Source organism: Euprymna scolopes, chromosome 13, assembly GCF_053919585.1.
Source record: "Euprymna scolopes isolate OS-2025 chromosome 13, ASM5391958v1, whole genome shotgun sequence".
NCBI classification, from domain to species: Eukaryota; Metazoa; Mollusca; class Cephalopoda; order Sepiida; family Sepiolidae; genus Euprymna; species Euprymna scolopes.
In genome coordinates this window covers 28,225,387-28,241,457 of record NC_136494.1, presented here as the reverse complement: position 1 = coordinate 28,241,457, position 16,071 = coordinate 28,225,387, and the positions used below count along the sequence as shown (strand labels likewise).

Sequence of the window (16,071 nt, the reverse complement as noted above, 5' to 3'; positions counted from 1 at the left end):
AAAAGCAACGAAAAATCCAATCGCAGCCTATTTTTAAATTTTTTGGTTTTGTTTTTAATTATTGTTTTTATGACTCCAAAAAACATCGTTAAAATAACAAAAAAAAAATTGTAATTAACTTTGTATGAACATAATAAACGCTTTAATATAAGTGAAACCACTAAGAACTTAGCCAGTTAGGTAGAAAACGGAAACTTAGAAAATCGATTTTATTTAAAAAAAAAAAACAAAAAAAACATGAAACAAGTAAAAGTATTTTTTTTAAATATTAGGAGGGGGGGGGCTATAGTCTATTTTAAAAAATAATATCTCCTTCAAGAATGATCATAAAATGTGTTTTCAATCGATATTTATTCAATAAGGGACCAGTTTTCCTACCTAGCGAAAGGGGACCAGTTTTCCGGAGACGAGTTTTCCGGAGACGAGTTTTCCGGAGACGAGTTTTCCCGAGACGAGTTTTCCCGGAACGAGTTTTCCGGGCACCGTTTATTCAGCTCAAAAAGCATACAGTGTTTACCGATGTATTGGAAAATTCAAAATGGCGGCCGACTCTCTCTTTAACACGGAAAGTTCGGGAAAAGGTGTTATAAATAATAAACTAGAGAAAATACTATTAAAAAAACACCGAATATATGTCAACTTATGTCACGGAAACATATATTGAGCAAATTTCTAACAGTATTTTGTCTAGTTTATTATTTATAACACCTTTTTCCGAACTTACGGTGTTAAAGAGAGAGTCGGCCGCCATTTTAAATTTTCCAATACATCGGTAAACACTGTATGCTTTTCGAGCTCAATAAACATGTTAAATTGAATAAAAACACGAAAATTATATCCAGTTTGGTAGAAAAGTAATCTATCTTGCCTTTGATAACATTTATTTGTTATATATTTGTTTTTTGACAACTTTTTCGAATCTATGTGTACAGTAATACAAACCCATAAATTCTTTTTATATTAATATAAAAAAAGCGGTCTCGTTTATGAACATACTAACCGCTTTAAAATAAGTGAAACCACTAAGAACTTAACCAGTTAGGTAGAAAGCGAACACTTAAAAAAAAAACAAAAAAACATTAAACAAGTAAAAAATTTTTTTTAAAAAATATTATGGGGATTATAGTCTCTTTTACAAAAAAACATCTCCTTCAAGAACGATCATAAAATGTGTTTTCAATCGACATTTATTCAATAAGGGACCATTTTTCCTACCTAGCGAAAGAGGACCAGTTTTCCGGAGACGAGTTTTCCGGAGACGAGTTTTCCGGAGACGAGTTTTCCCGGGACGAGTTTTCCTAAATTCAGAGATTGTTAGCACATGGCATCTCTCGCGCCAAAAAATATTTCGTTTTTAATTTATTAGTTAATTTTTGCAAACTTTGACAGGACGACAATAAATGTTGATAATTGATAAAATTATAATTTTACATAACGCATGAGTGCATTTGGTATGAGAGAAAACAAAAACATAACAACAACAAAAAAAAACTATCATAATTAAAAAACAAAAACAAAAAAAGTAACGAAAACATTAAGCAAGTAAAAATATTTTTTTTTAATATTATGGGGGGCTATAGTCTATTTTAAAAAACAATATCTCCTTCAAGAACGATCATAAAATGTGTTTTCAATCGATATTTATTCAATACGGGACCAGTTTTCCTACCTAGCGAAAGGGGACGAGTTTTCCGGAGACGAGTTTTCCGGAGACGAGTTTTCCCGAGACGAGTTTTCCCGGGACGAGTTTTCCCGGGACGAGTTTTCCGAGCACCGTTGAAATGCATGATTTGTGGCAAAAGTTAGGAACCACTGCTACTGCTCTATCTTTTTGTTTTGTGCCATTTTCGTCTATTTATTCACCTGTGCCATTGTTGTCTGTGCCATTGTTGCCCGTGCCAGTTTTATCTGTTGCCATGTTTACCTGTACTATTACTACGGTGCCTCATTGTTTTAATTTCTATTCATAAAATGAGAGAGGTTAAAATCTCTTCAAATATATGCAATCATTTAATACATGAAGACTTGTTAAGAATTTTTAAGTCATATATGACTTTCTATTTGAAAGAAGAAATGCTTCTAAATTCCTTTCGAATTGTGAAGAATCACAAATTTATTCTTTACTAGCATTTCGGTTGTTTGGAGGTGTATATCGAGCAAAAAAAAAAAAAAGAAAAGAAAAAAAAACGGTCAATTTTTTTAACTTTGACCCCTATTATGACCCCTTAAAATTTATTGTTTTGGGCTCAAATTAAGTTATTAAGTTAGATCCATGTCCAAGGAACCTATATCTAAAATTTCAAGTGTTTAGATCCAAAATTGTCAGAGGAGTTTGGTAGAGTTCTCAAAGGTCAAATCGTTGAACTTTGACCCCTTAGCAGCCAAATTTCTGGCCGAAAACTGATTACAAAGATTTTCCCAAATCTCAGTACCCTGTATATCAAATTTCGAGTCTGTAGACTGAAATTTGACAGAGTTATTGCATAGGAAAATGTACACAGACACACACACACGTTTACTTATATATATATATATATATATATATATATATATATATATATATATATATATATATATATATAATAGACAGATTATCAACTATTAACACAAAATTTAAATGGTTGAGTTGTTTTCAAAGAAAGGAAAAGGTATTATGATGAATTTAATTTGGCAGTTAAATAATTTTTCTTTAATAGGATTTTGAAAAAGTTTGTTATCGTATTTTACGCTATTATATTTTTTATTTTAATTTTTCCTTCAACAGCAAAGCCAACAGTCTGTGCCATTTCTGAAATAAATGTTCTGTTCCCTGCTGTTGAATGCGGTATGTGTTTACTGTTTGTCCTGTGCAATTAAGAGGTCCGCCTTCTAAGGCTTTGCCTTCTATATTTGAGAAGGGACTAGTATATTGGTGAGGTAGGTGTCTCCACTGGAGAATGCCAAGGGAGCTGCTAAGGCATTTTTTTCAAACTAGATCAGGGGCACCGATTATCCAATTCTACTTTTCGGCCCTTGTGTCACTTCTTCCTGGCGTGGGAGGGAGATAACTTTAGTAAACAGTACTTATGCATAATGTGGACACTACTATTTTTTAAATTGGATTTTCAAGTTAAATTAGTTGAATTCAATTTTTACGATAATCTTTTGTTTATTACATTGTTTGGTGAAAAACAGAAGAAAAATTTAAAAAACAAAATTTTATGACCCCCCCCCTCCTCACCATGTTAAGGATGCGTTTCTAAATAATAATGTTATTGCTTCAGCACGGTCCCTATTCTGCATACGTACCCAATAAATAATTCATTAATAGTAAAAAAATAAAAAGAAATAATAATAATTATTATTATCATGTAAGTTACACAGAGGCGAGAAACGCATACATAAAAGAGAGAATCATAAAAAATGGTCAAGGAATTTTATTAATCTAGAGATTTAAATTCTTGACCGGATTAAATTATCTCCCCTTGCTTTCGCTTTTTGTCCGCTAGGCGGCGCCATTTAAGTATCATGGTGTTTCTTGTCAAAAACGAAACCTTAATGAAAGCGCTCTTATCTGTTATCGTGTATGTCTATATATAAACAAAAGACGAATATTTTTTTCGGTAAGTTAAACTATATTTGACTTCACACAAGTATATGCATTTAAAAAGAAGAAAAAAGCGGAATATAAAAACTGTTGTTAAATCCAGTATTTCCATATATTTCCTTGGCTGTCAACTTATTTGCTTTCCCTCAACAAAAATTGTTCGGATGTATCAGAGAAATTGGCATTTTTATTTATTTATTTTTCCAGCATGTTGCAAAAAAAAAAAGGTGGGGAGGCTGGTCACCTTTCGACATCTCTTTTCTCTCATTGTAGACCATTTAACAAATAACCGACATCAATATCGGCCGTCTATTTTATTAACCTTCTTAAAATGAATGAATTATCTTATACGTAATTGGTCTTCTTGACTAGTTTTAGGTTTATTATTTATTTAAACTTAGAAATTTGCTTATTGTATATTCTAACCTTTTGAAAAGATGCAAAGTCTAGTGTTTTTATATATTTACAAATAAAAATGATTTTTAAATAAGTGGGTATATTTTAAGATCGATATGCCTAGTCGAAGAGTCTGGTATTTGTGATGACTTCAAGGATTCCAGCTAAGAGTAAGATGGACAAAGGATGACCAACGACACCCTGCCTCCCCACACTTTTGATGGCCTTATGTCTGAATTGTATTTTTTCGTACTTATTCAGAATACGGACTGTGCTGAAATAATAACGTTATTATTTAGAAACCCATTTATGTGGTCGATAGCGTTTTGTAATTGTTCTGTACTTTCACCTATCAAATTTTAATAAACAAAAGCTACCTTAAAATTGAATTAAACTTGAAAATCATGTCTAAAAATAGCACTGTCCGTATTCTGCATAAATACCCTTACCTCATAACAAATAAATTATGCCAATATGTAGTATCTGTTCTGATACTACACTTTCTTTTTTTCTCCTCGGTCAGTGAAGGAGAAATCCTTATAGACTAAGACAATTGTTATTTCTTTCTCAATCCAGAGCGTGATGCCTATGCCATATACACGCACATTAAAAGCTGACCTTGTGTCAAATGCTGTTCCTGTGGACAGACAAATAAATAGGAATTTATTGTACATTGTCGAAAATAAATTAATAAATTGTAGTGTTTAGCAAAATCATTCCAAAATCTGTTTCTCCTACGTATTTTCGAGTCAATAATTTTTGGTTCCTACTTCTACAGAATTTGAACCAAAGTGTGTGTGTGTGTTTGTTTTTTTTTTTTTTCCTAAAATCTTCGGGTTTAGGTTAAGCGAAGCGGTTAATTTTTACGACGTACCCCAGCCCCAGCGTATTATAAGCACCCCAACCTCCCCATGTTAAGAACGGCTTTCGGAATAAACACCTCCCAATCTCGAAAGCTGTTCTTAACATGGGGAGGTTGGAGGGATGTTTATTCCGAAAGCCGTTCTTAACATGGAAGTTGGGGTGTTTATAATACGTTGGGGCACGTCGTAAAAATTGACCGGTTCAGCAAAAGTCTGTTTGGTTCGGTTCAAATTTATAGAATAATCACCCATTATATATGTATTTGGACTGGGGATTAACGGAGTTTTTTTTTTTTTTTATGTATTGCCACTTAGATTTCGGGTTAGCGAATGAAACATAAAACAAGAAGGAAAAAACACCTGATCTATATAAAAAAAAAATTTATAACCTGACCCAGACACCCATAACCACCCCATGTTAAGAACGGCTTTCGGAATAAACACTTCCCAACCTCCCCATGTTAAGAACGGCTTTCGAGGTTGGGGGGGATTCCGAAAACCGTTCATAACATGGAGAGGTTGAGGTGGTGCTGTGCTTATAATACGCTGAGGCACGTCATAAAAATTTACCAAATTTAAAAAAATAGTTTTAATTTACTTTAAGAAAAAAAAACCCAAAAAAAACGAATTAATAGCGAGAAAAGTTTTTTTGACGCGAGTTTAACAGTAACACCCACAAGAATTCCGTCCACGCAATGTAAGAGTTTGCAAAGCTTGCCCCCTGTCAATAGTGACTTTCTGAATTTGCTTGGGAATGTGAAAGTGCAAAAATTTTTTCCTCTTTTTTTTATCCACTGTTAACCTGCTGAAATAATAACGAAGCCATTCTTAACATGGGGGGGGGGCTACTTTCACTTAACAATTAAAAAAATATCTTAAAACTTGAATTTGACTTAAAAATGCTAATTTTTTTTTAATAGCGCGGTAACAAAAGTGCATAAGTGTCATGTATATTTCACATTTACCTAATACTCTATTCAATTTTTGGGTTTGTATTACTGTACACATGGATTCGAAAAAGTTGTCAAAAAACAAATATAGAACAAATAAATGTTATCAAAGGCAAGATAAGTTACTTTTCTACCTAACTGGATATATTTTTTGTGTTTTTATTCAGTGTAACATGTTTATTCAGCTCGAAAAACATGCAGTGTTTACCGATGTATTGGAAAATTCAAAATGGCAGCCGACTCTCTCTCGGAGAGGGTACGTTTGGGAAAAGGTATTATAAATAATAAACTAGACAAAATACTGTTAGAAAACAACCGAATACATGTCAACTTATGTCACGGTAACATATATTGAGCGAATTTCTAACAGTATTTTGTCTAGTTTATTATTTATAATACCTTTTCCCAAACGTACCCTCTCCGAGAGAGAGTCGGCTGCCATTTTGAATTTTCCAATACATCGGTAAACACTGCATGTTTTTCGAGCTGAATAAACATGTTACTGAATAAAAACACAAAAAATATATCCAGTTAGGTAGAAAAGTAACTTATCTTGCCTTTGATAACATTTATTTGTTCTATATTTGTTTTTTGACAACTTTTTCGAATCTGTGTGTACAGTAATACGAACCCCAATTTTTAACTTAAAAGAAAAACTGATAAAAGTGCAAAATAGCTAACACTCGATAGAACTGTCCAGCTGTGGAATAAGATGCAATTTGTCTATTTCCCAGCTGATTATAACGTGGTTATCTTCAAGTCTAATGTCAATAAATTCCTATTGAGTCGTCCATTTAGATAATCTAGCCTTATCCAAGTTCCACCGTGATTGATCTTGTTTCACCATCTACCTAACACTTAACCCTAATCCTTGAGTGACCCCCGGGCTTTGATAAGTGGAACCCTCCAAGTATAAGAAATTAAAAGAAAAAAAGGGTTTGTATTACTGTACACATAGATTCGAAAAAGTTGTCAAAAAACAAATATATAACAAATAAATGTTATCAAAGGCAAGATAAGTTACTTTTCTGCCAAACTGGATATATTTTTTGTGTTTTTATTCAATGTAACATATTTGTTCAGCTCGAAAAACATACAGTTTTTACCGATGTATTCGAAAATTCAAGATGGCGTCTCACACCCTCTTTAACACCGTAAGTTTGGAAAAAGGTGCTATAAATAAAAAACTATACAAAATACTATTAAAAACCCGCCGAATATATGTCAACCTATGTCACAGTAATATATATTGAGCGAGTTTTTAACAGCATTTTATCCGGTTTTTTATTTATAACATCTTTTCCCACACTTACCGTGTTAAAGAGAGAATCAGACGCCATCTTGAATGTTCCAATACATCGGTAAACATTGTATGTTTTTCGAGCTGAATAAATATGTTACATTGAATACAAACACGAAAAATATATCCAGTTAGGTAGAAAAGTAACTTGCCTTTGATAACATTTATTTGTTATATATTTGTTTTTTGACAACTTTTTCGAATCTATGTGTATAGTAATACAAACCCGAAAAAAAGTTATAACTCGTACCAACCCCACCTACAAAAAAGCCACGGTATTATGCACTTATGTTACTATCCACTTTCCTCCCCACTAGGGCATAGTTAGACAAAAGGTGGGGTTTTAATGTGGGGAAAATCCAGCTCCTCAAAATGGGGCACTCTGGGTAGGAACAAAAATAAAAATTGCCTCAGTCATGGAGGATTTACCCTCTACTGACGGAGGACAGAAAAGGTGAAGTGCAGCACTGCAGCATCATCAGAACTGATACTACCCTGTGATCGTGTCTTGAAACCGTGCTATTTTTAAAATGGTATTTTCAAGTTAAATTCAAGTTTTATTCTATCTTTTTTTTAAATCGTCAGGTGAAAGTACAGAATAGTCGCAAAAAAACACCCTTTCCATGTTAAAAATGGCTTTCTGATTATTATTTCAGCACGGTAACATAAGTGCGTAAATACCAAAAACATAATTTATATTAAACCAACCTTCTCTCCTTTCATCATAATCGCTCTGACCCCCATCACGCCCCAATTGAAATGAATGGCTCTCGTCTTTGGGAAGCTCCATGTTTTGACAAGCTTCTGGGACTGACCTTCGCTCCTGATCTGAAATGAAGCACGTACATCAGATCTGTTGCCAAGAATGCTGGAAAAATGGCTGGATCACTCTGCTCCACTCTCCAGTAGGTATCTCACTACTGATGCAATCCTTTATTTGTAGAAGAGCCAGGTGGGGTACGCCCTAAAATTGAGTACTGTTGCCACATTTGGGCAGGAGTTGCTCGGTCGGTGCACCCTATCTTGCCTTGATATAGTTTAAGGCCGGCTTTGAAACCTAGTAGGTGCCCTTTTCTCTTCCCTGCAACCTCTTTCTCACAGAAAAGACGTTGTGAGCTTGGTTTTGCTCTATCGTTATTTTCATGGCAATTGCTCGACTGACCTCCAATCTATGGTCCCTCTTTTGCCAAACTTTCACAAAAAAATACTTTACTGGCTACAACCACTATATAAGATTTCCTTCACTCTCCATCTGTGGCCAAATCTAAACGCCGATGCCATGAATAAAGCTTCTTTCCCAGAATTACTCGCCTGTGAAACACTGTTCCGCTGGGCTGGCGGGCTGGCCTGCTTCCCGGTTGAATACAACATGGTAGCCTTCAAATCCAATGTAAACAAGTTCTTGTTGAGCCGTCTCCATAAATAATGAAATTCTATCCAATTTACACCATTAACAATTACTACTACAGTAGTACACTACTACCTTACATTCATTAACCCTTATCCTCAAATGGCTTTCAGGCCTTGATAAGACTTCCAAGTAAAAAAAGAAAAAAAACTTTAAAATGAAATTTCCTTCTCAAACAAGTTTTAACGTTTTATAAACACTTTATTTCGCGTCTTCAGAAAAATTGGAAGATTTTGAATTTATTGAAGTAACGGCAAAAAAAAAAAAAAAGACGCACAATTATTTGAAAATTCAAATGTAGACATTTTGAGGTGGACATTCAAAGTTGATTGTCGAGAAAGCAGACTTTTGACTTTACGTATGATAAAATATTAGAAACGTTTAAAATTTGGCTGTTTGTGTAAGAATTTCATTCTAATGAGTTTTATATAAATTATGTATTGTTCTGAGGATTTATTTACGCATTATATCGTGTTAACCCGAATTTGACTACTAACCATTGTTTTTATTTTGAATTTAAAATGTAAACATTTATTACAGATTGTGTTAACTTATAAACGAAATAGTTATTGTTTATAAGTTTAAGTGATTTTTTTTTTTTTGTTTTTTTTTATGATTTATTTTCGATTGCATTACGCAACTGAAGTCGTGGATCTTTTTTTAGATTTATTTATTGGGTACTTATGCAGAGAAGGTACCGTGCTGAAATTAGGTTATTTAGAAACGAATGGTTTAGCTTGAAAATATAAAAAAGATATAGATATATAGCACGGTACCTTCTCAGCATAAGTAGTACCATTCATAAAAATGGCGAAAATGTATTAATTCAAAATTTGAAAGGAATTCTCTTTTGGGCAGGAGTCTTATACTTATACAAAATAACACGGGGCGTGCTTTTTTTTTTCCGATAGAATTTTCAAGTTAAATTCAATTATTACGGTATCTTTTTGTTTATCAATTTAATAAATGGTGGTGCTGGTGCTTATGTATTTTTGGTACCGCGCTATTTTTAAATAGTTTTTTCGGGTTAAATTCAAGTTTTACGATATCTTTTTTTTTTTTGTGCTAATGCATTTACTGATCCGCGCTATTTTTTAAATCGTATTTCCAAGTTTAATTAAAGTTTTATGTTTGTTTGTTTTTTTATTCAATTGTAAGGTTAGAATAGATGCAAAACACCCCATGTTAAGAATGGCTTTTTAAATAATGTTATTTCAGCACGGGTCATTAAATGCACAAGTATCTTTTACTTATTAAATTATTACGTGAAAGCACAGAAATAGTTACAAAACACCCTACCCCTCCTCATGTTAAGAATGACTTTCGAAGTGTTATTTCAGCAGCGCGGTGTACCAAAAATACATAAGTATAAGTACCTAATAAATTTTTTGGTATTATTATACAAACACCGTGACAGCGTTAGGGTTTAGGGTTAGGGTTAGGGGTAGGGTTAATTCGCTGTCACGGTGTTTGTATAGTTTTACCAATTTTTTTAGCTTGTTAGGTGAAAGTAGTTAGTGTCTATGACAAACATGGGTTTCTAAATAATGTTATTTCAACTTAAGTACCAAAGTTCATAGCAAATCCCCATAAATTAAAATATTGAAAATGTTTTAAACACCGAAAGAATTGTATATAGAAGTTAAACAATATTATCTTAAACTTCTGGTTTTATAAACATTTGGTACAGTTAATAATCTTTTTTTCTTCTTTTTCTTTTATTTCTTTTTTTTTTTCTTTCTCTTTTTTTCTTTTTCTTTTTTTCTTTTCTTTTTTCTTTTTCTTTTTTTTCTTTTTTTTCTTTTTCTTTTTTTTTTTTTTTCTTTTTTTTCTTTTTCTTTTTTTTCTTTTTCTTTTTTTCCTTTTTCTTTTTTTTCTTTTTTTTCCTTTTTTTTTTCTTTTTTTTCCTTTTTTCCTTTTTTTTTCTTTTTCTTCTTTTTCGTTCTTTTTTTTCTTTTTCGTTCTTTTTTTCTTTTTCGTTCTTTTTTTCTTTTTCGTTCTTTTTTTCTTTTTCGTTCTTTTTTTTCTTTTTCGTTCTTTTTTTTCTTTTTCGTTCTTTTTTTTCTTTTTCGTTTTTTTTCTTTTCTTTTTTCTTTTTGTTTTTTCTTTTCTTTTTCTTTCTCTTTTTCTTTTCTTTCTCTTTTCTTTCTCTTTTTTCTTTTTTTTTTCTTTCTCTTTTTTCTTTTTTCTTTCTCTTTTTTTCTTTTTTTCTTTTTACTTTGTTTTCTTTTCTTTGTTTTCTTTGTTTTTTCTTTTTTTCTTTTCTTTTTTCTTTTCTTTTCTTCTTTTTTCTTTTTTCTTCTTTTTTCTTTTCTTTTCTTTTTTTTCTTTTTTTTCTTTTTTCTTTTTTTTCTTTTTCTTTTTTTTCTTTTCTTCTTTTTTTTCTTTTCTTCTTTTTTTTCTTTTCTTCTTTTTTTTCTTTTCTTCTTTTTTTTCTTTTCTTCTTTTTTTTCTTTTCTTTTTTCTTTTTTTTTTCTTTTTTTATTTTTTCTTTTCTTTTTTTTTCTTTTTTCCTTTTCTTTTTTTCTTTTATTTTTTTCTTTTCTTTGTTTCTTTTCTTTGTTTCTTTTCTTTGTTTCTTTACATTATTCTTTTTTCTTTTTCTTTTCTTTTTTTCTATTTTTCTTTTTTTCTTTTTTTTTTCTTTTCTTTTTCTTTTCTTTTTTTTCTTTTTCTTTTCTTCTTTTTTTTCTTTTCTTCTTTTTTTTTTTTTCTTTTTCTTTTTTTCTTTTTCTTTTTCTTCTTTTTTTTCTTTTTCTTTTTTTTTCTTTTTTTCTTTTCTTCTTTTTTTCTTTTTCTTTTTTTCTTTTTTTCTTTTTCTTTTTTTTTTTCTTTTTTCTTTTTTTTTTTTTCTTTTTTTTTCTTTTTCTTTTTTTTTTCTTTTCTTTGTTTCTTTACATTATTCTTTTCTTTTCTCTTTTTTTTTTTTTCTTTTTTTCTTTTTCTTTTTTTTTTCTTTTTTTTTTTTTCTTTCTTTTCTTTTTTTTTCCTTTTTTTTTCTTTTTCTTTTCTTTTTTTTCTTTTTCGTTCTTTTTTTCTTTTTCGTTCTTTTTTTTCTTTTTCTTTTTTTTCTTTTTGTTTTTTCTTTTCTTTTTCTTTCTCTTTTTCTTTTCTTTCTCTTTTTTCTTTTCTTTTTTTTCTTTCTCTTTTTTCTTTTTTTTCTTTCTCTTTTTTTTCTTTTTTTCTTTTTACTTTGTTTTCTTTTTACTTTGTTTTCTTTTCTTTGTTTTCTTTGTTTTTTCTTTTTTTATTTTCTTTTTTCTTTTCTTTTCTTCTTTTTTCTTTTTTTTTCTTTTTTCTTTTTTTTCTTTTCTTCTTTTTTTCTTTTTTTTTCTTTTTTTTTTCTTTTTTCTTTACTTTTTTCTTTATTTTTTCTTTTATTTTTTTTTATTTTTTTCTTTTCTTTTTTTCTTTTATTTTTTTCTTTTCTTTGTTTCTTTTCTTTGTTTCTTTACATTATTCTTTTTTCTTTTTCTTTTCTCTTTTTTCTTTTTCTTTTCTTTTTTTCTATTTTTCTTTTTTTTTCTTTTTTTTTTTTTCTTTTTCTTTTCTTCTTTTCTTTTTTTCTTTTCTTCTTTTTTTTCTTCTTTTCTTTTTTTTCTTTTTCTTTTCTTTTTTTCTTTTCTTCTTTTTTTTCTTTTTTTCTTTTTTTCTTTTCTTTTTCTTTTCTTTTTCTTTTTTTCTTTTCTTTTTTTCTTTTCTTTTTCTTTTTTCTTTTTCTTTTTTTCTTTTTCTTTTTTTCTTTTTCTTTTTTTCTTTTTCTTTTTTTCTTTTTCTTTTTTTCTTTTTCTTTTTTTGTTTTTCTTTTTTTGTTTTTCTTTTTTTGTTTTTCTTTTTTTGTTTTTCTTTTTTTCTTTTTTTTCTTTTTTTTTCTTTTTCTTTTTTTTTCTTTTCTTTGTTTCTTTACATTATTTTTTTCTTTTCTCTTTTTTCTTTCTTTTTTTTTCTTTTTTTCTTTTTTTTCTTTTCTTTTTTTTTTCTTTTTTTCTTTTCTTTTTTTTTTCTTTTTTTCTTTTCTTTTTCTTTTCTTTTTTTCTTTTCTTTTTTTTCTTTTCTTTTTTTTCTTTTTCGTTTTTTCTTTTTTTCTTTTTTTTTTTCTTTTCGTTTTTTCTTTTTTTTCCTTTTTTTTTTTTTCGCTGAACAAAAATGTCATATTCGAAAACTCACTTAAATTGATCAAGTTTTTTTTTCTTTTACAATGTAGCGATAATAAGGCTGATTTTAAAATTTCGGTAGCTCGAGTTGAGTTGTTTCTGTTCATTTATTAAATATGGCGAATGAAATCACAACGTTCTTGTTTCCTCATAAAATTTAATTTTCTTAGTTAAAAAGAAAAAAAGCACTTGATCAGTTTACGTGATTTTTTTTTTTTTTTTGAATATTACATTTTCGTTCCGTGACGGGTACGAGATTGCGTTTTTTTATTATTTTAATTCGGTTTAATTCTGGACTTGCACCCTAATTTTAAAATTTTATCATTAACTTTTATCCATTCAAGTCAAATTTATTACGAAATGAGTACAAGCGCCAGTAGGAGCTCAGCGAATGGCAGTGATCAGGCTGGCTTTGGAGTTTTGGGAGGTCATGTTGGTGATGTTCTTGACATATGACCAAACGACGTAGTCTAATAGGTTCACGTCAGGAAGGAGGGAGGGGCAGTGAAAGAAGGTACAGAGTCATAGCACTCCTTCTGAAGTCAAACCTGGGTTTCTTGTGAGCCGACGCAGTCTTGCTGCCACACCCAGATAGATTTTGAGATATGACAGTTCAGTTACGACGGAGATCGATTCAATACGCAACACATTAGTGAACAGACTGGGATTTTGGACTGACATTCGTGGAAGTCAAAATGGAGCGACTAAGATGTAGTCATATACAAAGCATTCCAACTCTGAAAAGGAACCCAGCAAGGAATGATTATATTAAAATAAAATTCTGACCTTGGTGTTTTCGCTTATTGGAGAAAAGCATTTTTTGATTTCAGGATGCATGAAAGGAAAATTTGAGGTGTGATTTTTGCTGGTGTTCCAACCGACAACGATGTTTAAACCCCATTGATAAACTGGAGAATACTAGACACAGATCACAACACAGTTAAAACGATTATAGATGTTGTGTGTACTGTTATAAATATATATTAGATGAATCCCAATATTGCAACATGTTTAACCTTAAGAGACTCGTTATATATACACTGGCAATATTTTTATAAAAAGTTCCAATGAACTTATTCTATGTCTACTCCTTTAACATAAATACTCCCAAGTCATGTGACTACTAGCAAAATTCCACCCCTTTACTATAGAGGTTTCTAAATGCCAGAAAATCTTTTACTCTAATAGTTTCTTTCCTTAGACTTTGAAATTGCTTTCCTGCTTCCTCAACCATACCAACATACAGAAATTTAAATGTAATCAAACCTATCGCTGATCAACTTCTTACCCAGGTTATCTCTTTATAAATCTAACAACTATTACAGTAGCCTCTTATAATTCAGTGAAATCATAAATCAGTTAAAATTAACTGTTTTTCCAAGAAAAAGGTATTTGAAAACTAAACAAATTGATGGGAAGATAATTCTTTTGTTGAGTTGCTGTACTAGGAAGGATAAGTAATAATTTCCTAACTTGGCTAATGTTGGTGTGGACGTTGTGTCTAAAGGAATCTGGGGGCGTTGAATCTTTCTCTGATCAGGATTTGATTGCATTCTTTAAGTATCAGGATAAGGTCAAAATTAGATGTGATAGGAAAAGATTACACTCCTCAGAATTCAACAAATCGTGGGTACATGTTTTGAGTGCAAAAAGAATTGAGTATGCGTTCCTTGTCTGAACATTTTTTTTTTATTTAGAATATCTTAATCATCATTATTAGTTTAATGTCCATTTTATATGTTGACATATGTTGGATGACTTTTAGAAATTGATTTCTTGCTCAGATTGCCCTTTTATAAATCGGGCCCTTACCAAAGTAGCCCATTATGCTTCAGTAGTTGTTTGGAGTGAACAAACGTGTAAAAAAAAAAAAAAAAAAAAAAAAAAAAAAAGAACTGGGAATAATCATTGCTTTTCTGAAGAGTATGAGGTCATAAATGATTTAGAACTAAATTAATTGCTTTTAATTGAATTTATTTTTGTAAAAATAAACAGATTGACGAGAACATAATTATTTTTGGATGCCTGTGTAATGGGGGAAAGTATTAATGAAAATATTTCCAAACTTGGCTTTTAGGGCTAGGATCAAATTGTTTGTCTCACTCCACATTACCAATGAATTTGGACAGACCATGTACTCATGAATTAATTTAAATTCCTTAACACTTAGGTATATTTTTAAGGAGTATGACCCTTAGAGTATGGTATTGTAATGACTGCAATGATTCTAGCCAAGAGTAGAATAAACAAATATCATAGACAAAGGATGATCAACGATCCCATATTTTTCCCACATTTTTGATGGGCTTGTACCTAATTTGTTTCAAATGTAACCTTGACACATACTAGGAGTATGTCAGTGAAGTGATTGTACGTATTGATCGCTTCTTCTACCTATATGTAACTGGCAGCATTGGACTGTAATAGAACAGGGAAAGATAAATTATTTTTCATGATTCTGACCATAGCTCAAATGGTGTTGTGGACATTGTGTCTGAACGAATCTTTCTCTGATCAGGATCTTATTGCATTCTTCAAGCATCAGCTTAAGGTCAAAATCAAATGCATAAATATACATTAATAGTTTAAAGTCGTTTAATTTTAAATATTCAGGAAGTTATGGAAATCAGAGCGAAAAATTGTGTTTTCAGGAAAATATAAACAAAAGTTTAAAAAGTTGGGTCCAAATACCCCTCCTCCATAGTCTTTTGACAACAGTAATTATTACTTTCTACACAACTGGATTATATCAAAATGATAGTCTCTATAAAATAATGTGATATATATAAAGATAGTGACATTAATAACATTTTGGAGTTAAAATCAATTTAGTATTATATTGTAACTGGGAAAAATAGACGTTTTAATATCTTTTTCTTTCGTCTTGAGTGATAAAAAAAAATCCATGAACAATGCAACAACACTTCCAGTTCTGTAAGACTCCATTTTGTTAAAATCTTGATTATTGTATCCTTTCAAATGTCTTTTTCTTAAGGTTACATGTATAATACTGAATAGATTTAAACTGAAATTGTTTCCTCATTTAATAATATTTAACAACAAAATAAGTTGAAACATTTTTATCACATTGTTTTTAATACCGATTTCATTGTTTACAAAAACAAATTAAGAAAATACGAATTTTGGTGATAAGTAAAGCTTGGAAACAGCTGGATTATATCAAAATGAAAGTCTCTTTGTTAGTTGAAGTTGTGGTGAGAAGAATATTAATGGCTTTATTTTGGAGTCCCGCCTTTTTGCCTGCACATATAAAAAAATCCATCACAAGTAACAGTTGTCTCGGTTCTTACAGAAAGGGTCATGTTGAAGGTAGAGATGGTAGAAGGAATGAAGGAGTTCTGGGACCCACTTTAAGTAGGTGTAGGTAAGAGATAGAAATTAAAGCAAACTGCG

General features: G+C 30.4%; 1 protein-coding gene across 2 annotated transcripts in view; it reads left to right on the top strand.

Annotated features, from left to right (window-relative positions):
- Positions 1–3,463: 3,463 nt before the first annotated feature.
- The window catches only part of LOC145291961 (uncharacterized), a 75,161-nt gene continuing 62,553 nt past the window's right edge, over positions 3,464–16,071 (top strand). Inside the window, exon 1 of one of the 2 annotated variants that reach the window (XM_080137896.1) lies at positions 3,464–3,602. The gene's annotated coding sequence lies outside the window, so the exon portion shown is untranslated. The remainder of the gene's footprint in view (positions 3,603–16,071) is intronic. The other variant, XM_080137898.1, reaches the window with a different exon arrangement.